Below are 13,991 nucleotides of genomic sequence, written 5' to 3' on the forward strand. Positions count from 1 at the left end.
GACTTCCAAACCCCGACCTCAAGAAGCCTTGCATTTTCCACCCTTGCCCTTTGCACGCTGAGAACACCATACTGTGCTAAGGCCTGTGATGAAAGGCCACATGCAGAGGGAGTCCCAGCCATCCCAGCTGTTCCAGCCAGCCCCATCTGAGGCCCCAGATATGACAGTGACACCCTCAGTTCTGCAGCTGACCAGAGTCACATGAGCCACATAAGTAAGTGGAAAAATCAGCATGGGAACTACTCAATTAACCCAAAGAACTGAAAGAAAAACAAAAACAAGGAATCATTGTTTTCAGCCACTATGTTTTGGGGTGGTTTGTTCTGATATTATCCATTCAGTCTAATAAGGAGCACAAGTTGAGCGGATGGTACAGGTTTCCTGGTGGGCGTGTGATTTGGGATTTCACCGCAGTTGGAACAGTGTCACCACCACGATCTTCACGCCCTGTGCCTCTCCAGAGTGCTGCTCTCGACTTGGCAGTTGGCTTCTCCAGAGGGAGTGACCCAAGAGTGGATGGGAGAAACAAAGGTGGGAGCCGCACCATCTTCAATACCCTCATATCAGAAGTGACAGATCATCACTTCTCCCATAATCTATTAGTCACACAGACCAATGTGAGAGGACGTGGAAGGAACGACACCCAGTACTGATATCAGGAGGTGGGGCCGTTGGGAGCCATCTTGAGGGCTGGCTCCTTTAGTCACTTACCACACGAACGAACCTGTAAGTGAATAAATATATTTCACATCCTAGTCTTCATTTCAAGAACCCCAACAAGGTCAGTTTTCCCAGGTCTTTCATAACTCCTCTGACCTACTTGTTTATCACAGGTTCTTCACCTGTCTCTCTACTTCTCTGCGTATCCTCTGCCTGTCCTCCATCTGCCCAACTCCATTAGGCCACGGAACTACTCTGACTGGAGGAATTGCTGCTGGGAGCTGGCTCAGTGCCAGTCCTCAGTGAAAAGGCTCAGTGATGGGGACAAAGACATTCTAAGATTCTCCTGAAGCATTTTGGAGTGGATAACTATAATAAATGCAACTCAATAAAGAGCAGGCCGGCCTGACACTGTAGAGAAACAAGAACCTGCGCTTGTGGCTGGTTTCTGAGGTAAGCAATCTGGCAATTTGTCCTAAGAGCTATCGAATTGGTTACACTATTTGATTCAGTGAGTTCTTCTTTGGAAAGCATACCCTCCTGCTATGGCCTGAATTTTAGTGTCCTCCCAAAATGGATGTGTAAAGGTGATTGTGCTGAGGGCTCGGAAGGAAAAGAGAAGGGCTGTAGAGAGAGTTTCAGTATTCTTAGAGAATACATAAGTGGTCGTGAACAGAATGTTGGCAGAAATATGGATATTAAAGCCCATTCTGATGAGATCTCAGAGGGAAATGAGAAACATGTTGTTAGACAGTGGAGGAAAGGTAATTCTCACAATAAAGTGGCAAAGAACCTGGTTGAATTATGTTTGTGTTCTAGTGTTTTGTGGAAGGAAGGACTTGTGAGCAATGAAACTGGATATGTGGCTGAGGATATTTCTAAAGAAAAGCGTTGCAGGTGAGGTTTGGCTTCTCTTAGCTGCATTTACTAAGATGTGAGATGAGAGAAATGATTTAAAGTTGGAATTATAATATCAATTCAAATGGAAGCAGAACTTAAAGATTTGGAAAATTCTTACCCTATCCATATTGCAAAGAATGAGAAAGCATGTTTGGGACAGAACAACAAAGGAGTGGCCAAACAACAACCTGATAAGGAAATTAGTCAACCTCTAAACAGAAACCAGGACCTATTGTCCAAGATAATGAGAAAATGGCCCTGAAGTCACTTCAGAAAACACCAGGACTGCCACGTCCATCGTCGCAGGCCAGGAGTGCAAAAGCCCCAGCAGGCACAGGGCAACATGAGGGCACCGTTAGGGCAACACAGAGTGGAACCGTTGTGGTGGGACTGCCCCCATGACCCTAGACTAGCTACAGGCATGCACTTTCAGCCCAGGAGAGCCACAGGCACATGACTCCAAACGATGACAGCTATGGTGTGGGCTGTGCCCAAGAAAGCTATGGGGGCAGGAACACCACTCCAGTGGGTTCAGAAGGCAGGACCTCTGCCCTAGGGGGCCTGGAGGGCAGAACAGCAACCCAAAGATTATTCTTGAGCCCTTAGCTTTTGGAACTGCTCAGAACTTATGAGCTCCCGCCTTTCCTTTCTTCTTCCCTAGTTCCCCCTTTTGGAATGTGAATACAAATCCTATGCCTATCCCACCATTGTATTTTAGAAGCACATGACATGTTTGGTTCCACAGGTTCACAGCTGGAGAGAGATCTGCCTCAAAATGAATCATACCTTGAGTCTTACCCATATCTGATTTAGATTTTATTTACATGAGACTTTGGACTTTAGACTTTTGAGTTGATGCTAGAATGAGTTAAGACTTTTGGATCTATTAAGATGAAAGAAATGTATTTTGTATGTGAGAAAGACGGAATGCTATTGTCTGCATGTTTGTGTCCCTCCAAAATTTGTATGTTGAAATCCTCATGAGCCCTCATGATTGGGACTAGTGCCCTTATAAAAGACACCCACAAGCTAGCCCCTTCCACCATATGAGGTTAGAGTGAGAAGACACAGCTGTCTATGGGGAAACAGACCCTCACCAGACAGCAAATCTGCCAGTACTTTGTTCTTAGACTTCCCAGCCTCAGAATAGTGAGAAATGAATTTCTGTTGTTTATAAGCCTTCTGGTCTATGGTATTTGTTATAGCAGCCCGAATGGCCTGACACCTCCAAAAGAAAAAAACAAAAGAAAAAATAAAGAAGTTGTATTCCTTAGACCATGTCAAATGTTCAATAATAAGGAACTGGCTTGAATAATAGGATAAAAGACTACATTCATATAGTAAATGACAAGTATGTCATTTCACTGACACTGGCCTGTGTCTATGAAATGATATTGTGTTAGAAATAAAATAGAACAAAATAAAGCATGTGTAGTAAACATATATTGCTAAGACCAAGGTTTGGAAAATCAAAAGTGATACAAATAGTTATTGTTGATTAGGATCTGGGCTGGGAGATTAAATTTTTTGCATGTAAACACCATTTTCCCAGGAAGTTAGCTATCTTTGAGATGAGTAGGAAACTATCAAGCCTTAATAGGGGCTGTTTCCAGTAGTCCCAGCAGCACACTCTTTCAGTTTCCTCATTCACCAACTCCATGTCATGTACCTTTATCCCAGGATTGTTAAGATTAAGTGAGATGAGACATCTGAGCACACTCTGTCCACTGGGAAGGGGTTCATCATCAAGGCACCATGGTGCAGGCAGCATGGAAAAAGGGAACCAGCTTGGGCTGTGCATTCTGATCCATGTTAGCATTCTACTTCTGTCACACTTCGTAGCTTTACTTTTTCTAAACCTTAGTCTCTTAAACTGTAATATGGATCTTTCTACTTTGCCAAACTCTGTCAGAATTAAATGTTGTGTTATATGCAAAGAGGCCAGCAGTGTACCTAGTACATAGTAGGTACTCAATTAACATCACTATCCTCCTTTTTTGTTGCTTCAAACATCGAATTATTTGTTCTTTTTTTAAAAAAAAAATTCAAAACAAGAATTTTGAAATTGAAAATAGGAGAGTTAAGGCCAAATACCAAAGAAGGTGATACTTTACTAATTCATTACAAAGTCACAGTAAAAGTAGTTTCCAAGAAGTTTAAGGGGATAGGTCTTGGTGTGCTGCTCAAGTTAACTCAAAGGCCATACAGTGGTCTTGGTGCTAAAGAGGCTTATCTTAGCCCTTCTCTGGCATCCCTAGTCTAGTGAGAGAAGATCTACTTTATAGATGATTTGCCTTATATTCAAGACGTTCAAGATGTGACAATACCCCTCAGAAATGAGCCTATGACATGACTTGTGAATCGTGGCACCAAGAGAAAACAGCCTCAAGATTTCCCAAACTCTTCCTGGGTGTGGCTTAAAACAGGTACGAGGAGTGGAAATTGATACAATAGAGACCATCCCTAAAGGAGAACTCCTCTTGGTTCTAGATGGGTTCTGTGGAATATATGAGCTGAATGCCAAGGAAAAGAAGCGAACAGGTATGGATGGCTGCCGACTCCCCTTAAGGCTGGAGCCTGTCTTTTAAAACAGCAGCACAGTAGAAGCAGAATGATGCTCCTGCAGAATTAAAGTCAGCCCTAAATAGCAGGGAAAGAACAGGGTGCATAGCCCTTGTTTGTAAACAAAGCCCAAGATAAATGTTAGCTGCCAGACCTCAAAGGGAGGCTCACCAGGCCACTTCGAGGGAGCAGTCACAGGCCACAGAGCGAGTGCTTTGGTCTCCCTGGTGGTCTTGCAGCAGACCTTTGCAGGGGCTTCCCAGAAGGGCAGGGCAGCTAAGAGGGCCAGAAGAGGATCTGCCTAAGCGCCCTCCCCACAGGCCTGTACTGTCTTCTCGTGGCCGACTTCCATGCTAAACTGGATTCTCACTGTCGTATCAGGCCGTGGTTGAATGCCTTCGAGTCAGGCACTTAGAACCGAGTCCCCGGCAGCAGGTAAAAGGCCAAGCCTCAGTCTCTTTGCAAAGTGGAGATACCAGTGGTCTCTACCTCACGGGCTTGTACTCATAAGGCCTTCAACAAGGCACCTGGCACACAGCCCTTGCTCTGCAAGCGTTAGGTGCTGTCACTGCTGTTGTTGATTTCTTCCTCAGCTTTGTCATGTCACCCACGGTAGCATTTCTCACCAGAACTGGGAGAGATGTAGAACTAAGGGACCATTCATTGATGACAAACTCAGACGTTTTCCAGAGTGGGGAATGGTGTTATTTATAGCAACCAAGAGAGGCAGCCGCTGTAGGGAGAAGGAAGAGCATGTGACGGCAAGGGGGCCACTTTTGCATCTGTCTGCCTTGCTCTGGGCCTGCCGCAGCCCGGCTAAGGAGCTGGCCTCTAAGGCAAGGTACGGTCCAGGGCTGCTCGCGTGGAGACTCAGTAATGAGTGCTGAGGGCCCAGCGTGTTCAGATCTAGAACAAAATGAAGAAGGAGGTTCCCAAGGAGACACCGATGGAAGAGTCCTCCAGAGGGGAAGGGGCTCCACTCACCCTCCATTCAACTACACTCCCACAGGGCTTTGGGGAGAGGGCAGGGTCCAAAGGCATTTGCCCCCTGCCTTGCAGCCTGCTCTCAGGCAAGAGGCAGTTTCCCCCACCCAAGAAATCAGGGGTCACAAAGAGGACCCAAATCTAATAATAGTGCTCTTGTTCTACCTTGATCTCAGAGAACTGGATTTTAAGGAAGCTTGAGCCCAGGCAAGGAAACTTGAGAGGTACTACGGTATTTATTTTCAACAGGGAATCCTCCCCGACTGATGACAATATGTATTTTTCCAGCAGGTAAATACACAAGCAGTTAGGGTAACTAGGCCCCCTTAGGAGTCCCATTACAGTAATTGCACTAAAATTCTGTGGTTGTCTTTTTGTTGGCAACACTAATAAGAGGGAGGTAAAGGTTACTGAAGAGGAAATTCAGCATGAAATACGTATATATTGTCCAGGGCCTAGCAGTGCCAGAAACACAGAAGGTGGTGATCAGTGTTTCAGAGATGCGTTTTAAAATACCCCAACAATTGTCTGTAACCAAGCATATGAGGGCTTCCTCTCCCTCTCTCCTCCTCATTCTCTCCTTTTCCCTCCCTCCCTCTGTTTCCCACTCTCTGGCACATACACATGCACAAACACACACACAATGGCAAACAATAGGTAGCCTCAATATTTGGTCATCTTTAAAAGTTACGTAATGGCACAATTCAGAAATAATTTCTCTCAGAACTGATTCCCTGCTTGCTGACTCACAAACTCAGTTTGCTTTTAAAAAGTAGACCTAAAATTTCTCATAACACTCCATTCTGGTTTTTTCCATACTCCTTTTATTACTTCCTCCTATCACACATGCGCCATATTTTACTTTTACAACACTCAGTATCTGGTTAGGACAAACTCTAACAGCTCACTGTATTCACTTCATGATCTCGTGTCTAGTTTTCCTAGTTTATATCCCTTATAAAAGAAGTGCACAAACCCCAAATATGTAAATGTCTGTTTTTGCAACCCAGAGGGTGAGCATGTAACTGATACTTAATGTAACTGACACCTACTCAATTATTTCTGAGACTCTTAATAACTTCCTTTTTAAAAACTTATGGTGTTGTCTTATAAGGAGGCACTGTTGGGCTCTTGAAATGCTTAGAATAAAACCATGCGTCAAACGGGGATTCTGTTCTGGTCAGATCATCATGTGTGTTTTTGAGAGTGTTCTTAACAAAGGTGAGCGTGTGTCTGCAGCTCAGGACACACATACATACGTGAACACACGCACTCGAAGCAACAGTCCAGAAAGCACAGGCACTGTCTAATTCAACAAGATATGAGTTTCTTCCTAGCCCTGACTGCAATGGCTGTTACACTGGACAACACAGCCACTTCCCCAAAGAAAAAAATCACGGGACAGATCAGCTTCAACAGCAGAACCAACCCTCTCACTCATCTGGGCTGGTTCACAGACAGAAACCAAATTATTTAAACCCTTAGGTGATTCTACTGTGTCCAATGTACTGACATTTAACATTAAATTCATCTTCAAGTTGTATCTCATAAAAAAAACAAAAGGTAAGAGCAACCATTCTTTTCCTACCTGCTGCTGGAGCCACCAGGGACCAGGCTGCTGCTCTCAGAGTGGGGCAGACTCCCGGTTTAGTCTTCAGCTCCCTCCCATGGAACCAGAATCGTTGAATGAAAATTTTCAGTTGCTGTGAGCAAGCAGACTGTTTACTTCCAGCCAGTTCCTTCTCATCTCCAAGGCTTGTCGAGTGCCGGAGTGGGGTGCTCAAGAAAGAATGTCTGGGGGGAGAGGGATTGAGTCTGGGGCAAGGGAAGGGAGAAGACAGGACTCCCAAAGTAAGAGCTAGTTCACCCAACACCCTTCCTTCAAGGAGGAAAGCCCTCTTTTTTCAGCTTTAATTTCTCATAGAAGATCTGCCTCTGCATTACTCATGTAATTGCTACATTGCCCCTTCACAGACAGCAGACATACATTTCAGGCAAGCCTCCAGATTTCTGACGCATGCCTGTACCTGTCTGCAGGGATATCGCTGTGCCCGGGAAAATTGGGAGGGCGGCATGCCCACCCAAAGGGAGGACCCAGTCTAGACTGTTAATCAAGTTCTTGGGGTAAAATAGGCCATGAGAGGAGAGCAGAGGCTGGTGGGAGCCCCTCCATCCACAGGGCATCCACCTCACTCATGGGATCACACTGGGTAGGCCTCGAACTCCGTCCAAATAGATCAGTAGCTACACTTTGTCAAGTTTCGACCTGTTTGCCCAAAGAGGAAAGGAGTAGCAAGGATTACTATCACAGAAGGAATGTGGTTTTCTTACCCTGGGCAGTCAACGTAGGAGAGTCAAAGATGATAGATGTGCAATTACAGTTCATTTCAATTTGATCCCATGACATTCAGTATTTCAGAAGATATTTCAAAGATCAGGCAGGTGTTATAGAAGCTCCAAGTTTGATTCATTGCTAGTTTCCAAGAATCCACAGAAGAGAGGATAGAGAACAGGGCAGAAGCTGGGAAATCTTGCTCTGCTGTTGACTCTCTGTGTGATCTTGGATCAATCCCTTAACTTGATTTCTAAGTAAGTAAAAGGAAGGGTTTGGGCTGGAAGATTTGCACAGTAACAGAACACCATCTCTCCTGTTTATATCTATTCCACTTTGTTCCTGTATCAAAACTTCGATTTTGGGGAATCGCCCCTTCCTCTCAGCTGGTTTGAGTGGGGTTGATCCTACCCCCGAGTTCTCCAGAAGAGGGCATGTAGCCAAGTCTGGCCAACTGAAGTCACTGAGAAAGATGCAGAGCTGGGTTCTTGCCATGGGAGTCCTCCCTGGAGTTTTTGCTGGGAAGAGGCCTTCTCACCTGCTGTGGCTGCTAACTATGGAAGCAGGGCCTGGGGCTGCCAGGAGCCACCCTGGGGAAGGAGGAACTGCCCGAAGATGAAGCCACTGCAGAAGAAAGCAGAGCTTAGAGATGGCAAGAGACCAATTCTTGAAAACATAATTTGAAGACTTGAATTCAGCCATGATTGAGCCAGCCATTTCCCTTGGATTTCTTTAAAATTTCCTTTATCTCTTTAAGCCCATTTCAATTAGATTTCTGATATTTGCATTGAAAAAATTCCAGGTAATATGAATCTTTTCTTACCACTACTTTTAAACCTTCATATCCACAAAAGTATGGGTAGGAGGATATATAGGTTCAATAAATGAATTTCCTTTTGATTTGCTCTTGAAAATGTTTTTTTAAAGGCTAAGCCTGCATACCAGAGAAATGTAAGACAAATTCCAGTGAAAGATTTTAAACTCTTTACTCTTTTCTCTGAATACAGTTCTTTGCAAAAAAAGAAAAAATTCAAATAATGCACGAAGGTGAAATGTACAAAGTGCAAACCCCCCACCATTTGACCTCTCAGAGATGACCATGGATAACACAGTAGCGGTTTGCTATTCAAAAGGTGCTCCATGGAGCAGCAATATCGGCCTAGAGCTGGTTAGAAATGGAGGACCTCAGGCCTCAATCCAGTCTTGCATTTTCACCCAAGTAACCCCAAGTAATATGTATGGACATCAAAGTCTGAAAAGCACTGGCTTAAGAAATAATCCTCCAGAGAATTTTTCATATGGTCATCAGCATTTTTTAGTACATGTAATTTGTTGACTTCTTATTTTACTGATTTTGCAAAGGGAAAGGCATATATGGATACAGTGAACAGAAACCATGTAATCAAAATCCTTTACAAACATAAACAATTCATTTACTGGGACTATATGCCAATTATAAAGGTGTGTCAAACCCATACTAGACCCTAGGATATCATATACATAGCAAACTACAGCAGGACACTGTACACACTAGAGCAGCAGTTCTCCAGCTTAAGCATCCATCAGAATGATCTGGAGGTCATGTTCACAACTGTCAACCCCATACCCAGAGCTTCTGATTCAGTAGGTCTAGGGTGAAGCCTAAGAATTTGCATTTCTAACAAATTCCTGGGTTATGCTGATGCTTCTGGCCCCAGAACAACATTTCACCAGTATTTCAAAAATAAAACTGGTTTTACAACATAAACATTATCCTGAAACTTGCTTTTTTCACTGAATACTATATCTGGGACATCTTTCCATGCCACCCATGTAGTATTACATCATTCTTTCTAAGGGCTACAAGGTCAGAGATTGTTAGCTGGTATGACAACATATGTTATATGACAAAAAGGGGAATCATTGTCTTCTTCAACCATAAGGACAAACATCCCCACAACCATAATCATCATTTTCAACATTAAATAAGCATCCTGTGATTGAGTCCATAGCTAAGCAAAGCTCTGGGCTGACCAGGAAAGATATTAGCATTGTACAAGTGCCTATGGATATACAAGTATGAAATGTGATTCCCTTGAGAGCTAGTCTATTTTTCCCTATATCTACAGTGCCAATTCTGATAACAGGTGTACATGAAGCGAGAACTTCATAAATGCCTGCAGAGTCAGTGAATGAAAGTGCCAAGGCAGCAAATGCACATGACAATGCCACACAGGAGTCCTGGACACAGAGCTGCTCATGCTCAACAGTCAGATTCCACTCCACAGTCCGTCCAGACTCCCAGGAAGAAAGTGACCGAGCTTGCAAATATGTTTTCAACTTTAAGGGGCAGTCTAGCGAGAATCAGATCTGGAATTTTGAGGCAATTCCTGAGAAGCACATTGAAGCACTTCTTGGTAATCTCTCTGCTTGACCAGAGTATGTTTTCTGATGTCTCCTGTTGTTAAAATGCTCTAGGCTCAGACTCCCTCACCTCAGGAAAGGTAATCTGTCAAAAAGATTTTTTCCTTAGTTAGAAATATATATAAATAAAATATGAAGATATATATGCAGTATATATAATCCTCAACTGAGCCATGCCCATGTTGCTATAGCCACATAAGCGATCGCAGTTAAACAAAGGATGGCATGACCTCAGTATGCTCTGGAGAATCACATACTCAATAGACTAATGTAGAAATTAGAAACCATGAAGTGCCACATAGTATACAAGAATGAGCGACACATTAGCCCTGATTTGGCCAACTACTACTAGTCTGAAACTCTGTCAGGAAGACCTCATTTCATTCACTACAGAAGCATTTAATAAACCTACTATTACTTGGTATTGCATTTGCTATCCGGGGTATAGATATCTGCAATGTGGAGAACACAGGTACCAACTGTCCAGGAATCGGTATGGGAGACAAACAAGAAGATCCAGGACTAAGCCAACTGTGTGCACAGATGAGGGGCATAAGATGTGTATCAATGGAGGGTCAGCAGAGATGGCTTCAAAATGAAAATGGGGCTTGAGCTACGTCAGCAGAAATGAACAGATGTGAGCCAGGCAGGCTCCATGGAGCACATTGTGCCAGAGAACGTAAGCAGGGTTTTCAAAGGCATGGAGGTGAGGGGAGCATGGCAAGTGCAGGAAACTGCAAAGTGTTTGGTGTGGCCAGAGTGAAGCACATATGTAAGGACAGGAGCAAGAAGATAAGGTGGATGGAATTCAGCTGAGAGATTAGATGTGGTCACCAAAGCATTGTCAGCAGGGATGTGAATTGATCAGGTTTTTTGTTTATAAAGGCTCCTTGGAGGCAACAGGAAGCCTGGGAACAGGGGAGCAAGACCAGAGTAGGGGCCTAACTTTGAGGCTCTTCTGGTGTCTAAGGGGGCAGTGCTGGAAGCACCGTGGAGACAGTCACTGAGATTCGGAGAGAGGATGTCCGGCTTGGCTGACTGGTTGGATTGGAGGGCGAGAGGTGCATCCAAGGGGACCTTCCGGGTTTGTGGTTGGGTGGTTGATGAACAAAAGAGCCAATAAAGGGACAAAGAATTTTGAATAGGACTGAGTTGGAGGGTGAGAATGGGATGAGGACATGGTCAGAGGCATTGTTCCTCAAGCAAGTGTGTAGGGGATCTAGAATTTGTTTTACCAAGAAAGCATAAATCTGCCCACACAGTGCACAATTTAAAAGGCCCCTATAATGGGCTGAATAACGTCCCCCAAAATTTATGCCCACCTGGAACCTCAGAATGTGTGTGATTTTATTCAGAAGCAGGGTCTTATAGATGTAATTAGTTAAGATAGGGTCATCCTGGATTAGGGTGGACCCTAAATTCAATGACTGATATTCTTATAAGAAGAGGAGAGGAAACAAACAACATTTTGCATGAGACCATGTAGCCTCTGCTATGCTGTCTGTAGAGAACCATCTTGGATTGAAAAAAAAAGAAAGATTATCAGCTATTGTTATAGAGGGGTTTTTCTATATAAGTAAATTTCCTATCCTACTGAAAGTATTCCTATAAATATTTTTATTTTTTAACTATTTCACATAGAAATCATTCCTGACTTCTATGACAAGTTACACAAAGATGACTTAATCTCTTCTCTCTGGTGTGGACGTTAATCACTGCTTATACATTTGTTAAGTCTCCTTGATTCCTCAAAAGAAAAAGTGTAGGTGTGTATTGGTGCAGTGTATTCAGTGGCTGACACAAATGTGCCACTACATCACCCATCCATAGGAGCATCATGTGGCCAAGGGGTCAAAGCTTCCACTTAGGTGGTGCTGTATCTACGCCAGGAATGTGCTAAATGCTTTCATATGTGCACTCTGCAATCTTCTAACCCACTGTGATTGTTTTTAATCCCCACATTATGGATGAGGGAATCTGTGACTTTCTGGAACTTATCCTTATTCAAGAAAAATGAGGACTCTAGATTGGTGATGACCACGTACCTGAGATATACACCTGTTGAATGAGAATTGATAAACAGCAATGTTTGAAGCCAGGAGTCAAGCCAGAGTCCTCCTGTGAGGACTCAGGAGATGGGTTCTGCCCTCAATTGGTGTGGAACACTCTCAAATTTCTCTCCTCAAACATTCAAAGAATAAGGTACGACCTCCACACTGCACTAGCTAATCTAAGTCTCATGTCAAGTTGACTGTGCAAATAAACTCTTTGTGTGGGTGAGCTGTGATGCAGAAGAAAGGCCATGGAGGCATCTTCCAACCTAGCTGGGCTTCCCTAGAAGCTGGTGGTCGGTGAGAGGCCCTCCAAGACCCACATTCTCAGGCTCCTTAAAAGCTGACTGTCCATAAACACTTTTGAGCTTAGTTAGTGCTTGGCAAGATTATCCAGAGAGCACGCAAACTGCAATCACACTGTGTATGCTGAGGACCTCGCGGAATATAACCTAAATCCTCGGCTCATTTCTCTTTGAGGTCAGTAGTGTCATGGGCCAGAGCTCCTCACACAGGAGGTTGCTAACACAGCCCTTCATTGCTCAAAGAGTAGCTGCATTTGACTCATGTCACCCAAAGCTTCTCTGCCCCACTGTCTGCCTTCCTAAGTTTCAAAATTGCTTTGCCAAGAGGTGGACGTTGCAGTTGGGTAGGAAGAAGGAGACAATATGGATATGAGGACTTGGCCATCGTCATCCACTCCACTGTCTTTCCACGGCTCAGAGGCTGCAAAGCTAAAACCTACATTTTCCAGCCTCCCTTCCAGCCAGGCTTTGGTTTACAAATCAATTCTCCCCACTGGATGCACTTGTGGGAGGTTTGGAAACTGGAAGTGAGGGAGGGACTGTTTTCCCTGCTGCTTCTACTGCTACTTTTGGCAAACAGGTTTGTGGAGGCGGCAGCTTTTCTACAGCAGTGCTCTGGAGTCCAGTCTCCAGCCTGTGACAGTGGTGGCGTCTTCCTCATGGTTACATTGCGGCTCAGGCGATGAGTTCTTGAAGTTAACACATTCCTCAGTGGCCTCCTGATTCATCACCCTGTTCTGGAGGGTAGCAGAAGGAAATAGAGGAAGCTTCCCTGGTAGGTCACATTAGCAATTCATTCTGGACTCATCTAGAGTCCCAGCCTCACTTCCCCCTCTCCAGCCTTTCCAAGAATTCTGAATGTGCCCAATTCCCTGTACAGATGCTCCTTGACTTGGCTAGAGAAAGAATTTTTAATGGAAAAGTTTGCTATTTTCATGCATTTAGCAAAGATTTATTGAACATCCTCTGTGTTCAAGGCAGTGTTCTACACCTTAAATGCAACATGGTGTAATGCAGATAGCACATACTGTTCATAAAGAGATGAAATCTCACTCTGTCCTACCTAGGGGACCTTGGGACAGTTACTTAATCTCTCCAAGCCTCAGTTTTATCATCTGGATGAATAAAGGTACCAAGAATAATTACCCCTTTGGTTGTTCTAAAAGTTACACAAAACAAGCAATACATAGTGGTACGTAAAAGATGCTCAATAAATGCTAATCTCCTTCCTTTTACTCTTAGACATGTAAAAATGAAACAATATTGATTTAAAAAAATATTCTGAGTAATCTTCAGAAGTATTTGCTTATCATTTCCAAATCAAACTTCATCACTTCCCTGATTAAAATTCCCCAATGATTTCCTGTGGCACTTAGAACAAAATTCAAACTCGTTACCTTAGCCTATGAGGCCTTCACAAGCCTTTACCAGCCTCTCCAAATTCTCTCGTAAAACATTTCAACCACAGGTCCCACTTTTGTTCCTGTACGTTGCTGAGCTCACTCCAACCTTACAGATTTGCCCTGGATGTTCCCTCTGCCTGGAATGCCCTTCCCCCAGACCTGCTATGCCTGCTTCCATCCACACAGGGCTCCCTCACCTCCCCCATTTATTCTCTAACACTCCCCCATTGTTTTCATCTCCCATGACACTTGCTACCGCCTGATTTTTTTTACGCGTGTATTGTCGGTTTCCCCAGTAGGTATCTGCATCATCCAAGCAGAGTCCTCAATTCTCTTGCTCACTAACAACCCCGTGTTCAGAACAGTATCCACAGATAAAAGGTATGCAATT

General features: G+C 43.9%; 1 long non-coding RNA gene across 1 annotated transcript; it reads right to left on the bottom strand.

Moving 5' to 3' along the window:
* Positions 1-290: 290 nt before the first annotated feature.
* On the bottom strand, positions 291-7,444 carry LOC142871379 (uncharacterized). The gene is made up of 3 exons (XR_012919628.1): positions 6,695-7,444; positions 4,277-5,028; positions 291-724 (listed from the first exon to the last, which is right to left on the bottom strand). It is a non-coding gene; the product is annotated as an uncharacterized LOC142871379 (long non-coding RNA).
* Between the last annotated feature and the right edge of the window lie 6,547 nt (positions 7,445-13,991).

Source organism: Microcebus murinus, chromosome 6, assembly GCF_040939455.1.
Source record: "Microcebus murinus isolate Inina chromosome 6, M.murinus_Inina_mat1.0, whole genome shotgun sequence".
In the NCBI taxonomy this organism is placed as follows: domain Eukaryota; kingdom Metazoa; phylum Chordata; class Mammalia; order Primates; family Cheirogaleidae; genus Microcebus; species Microcebus murinus.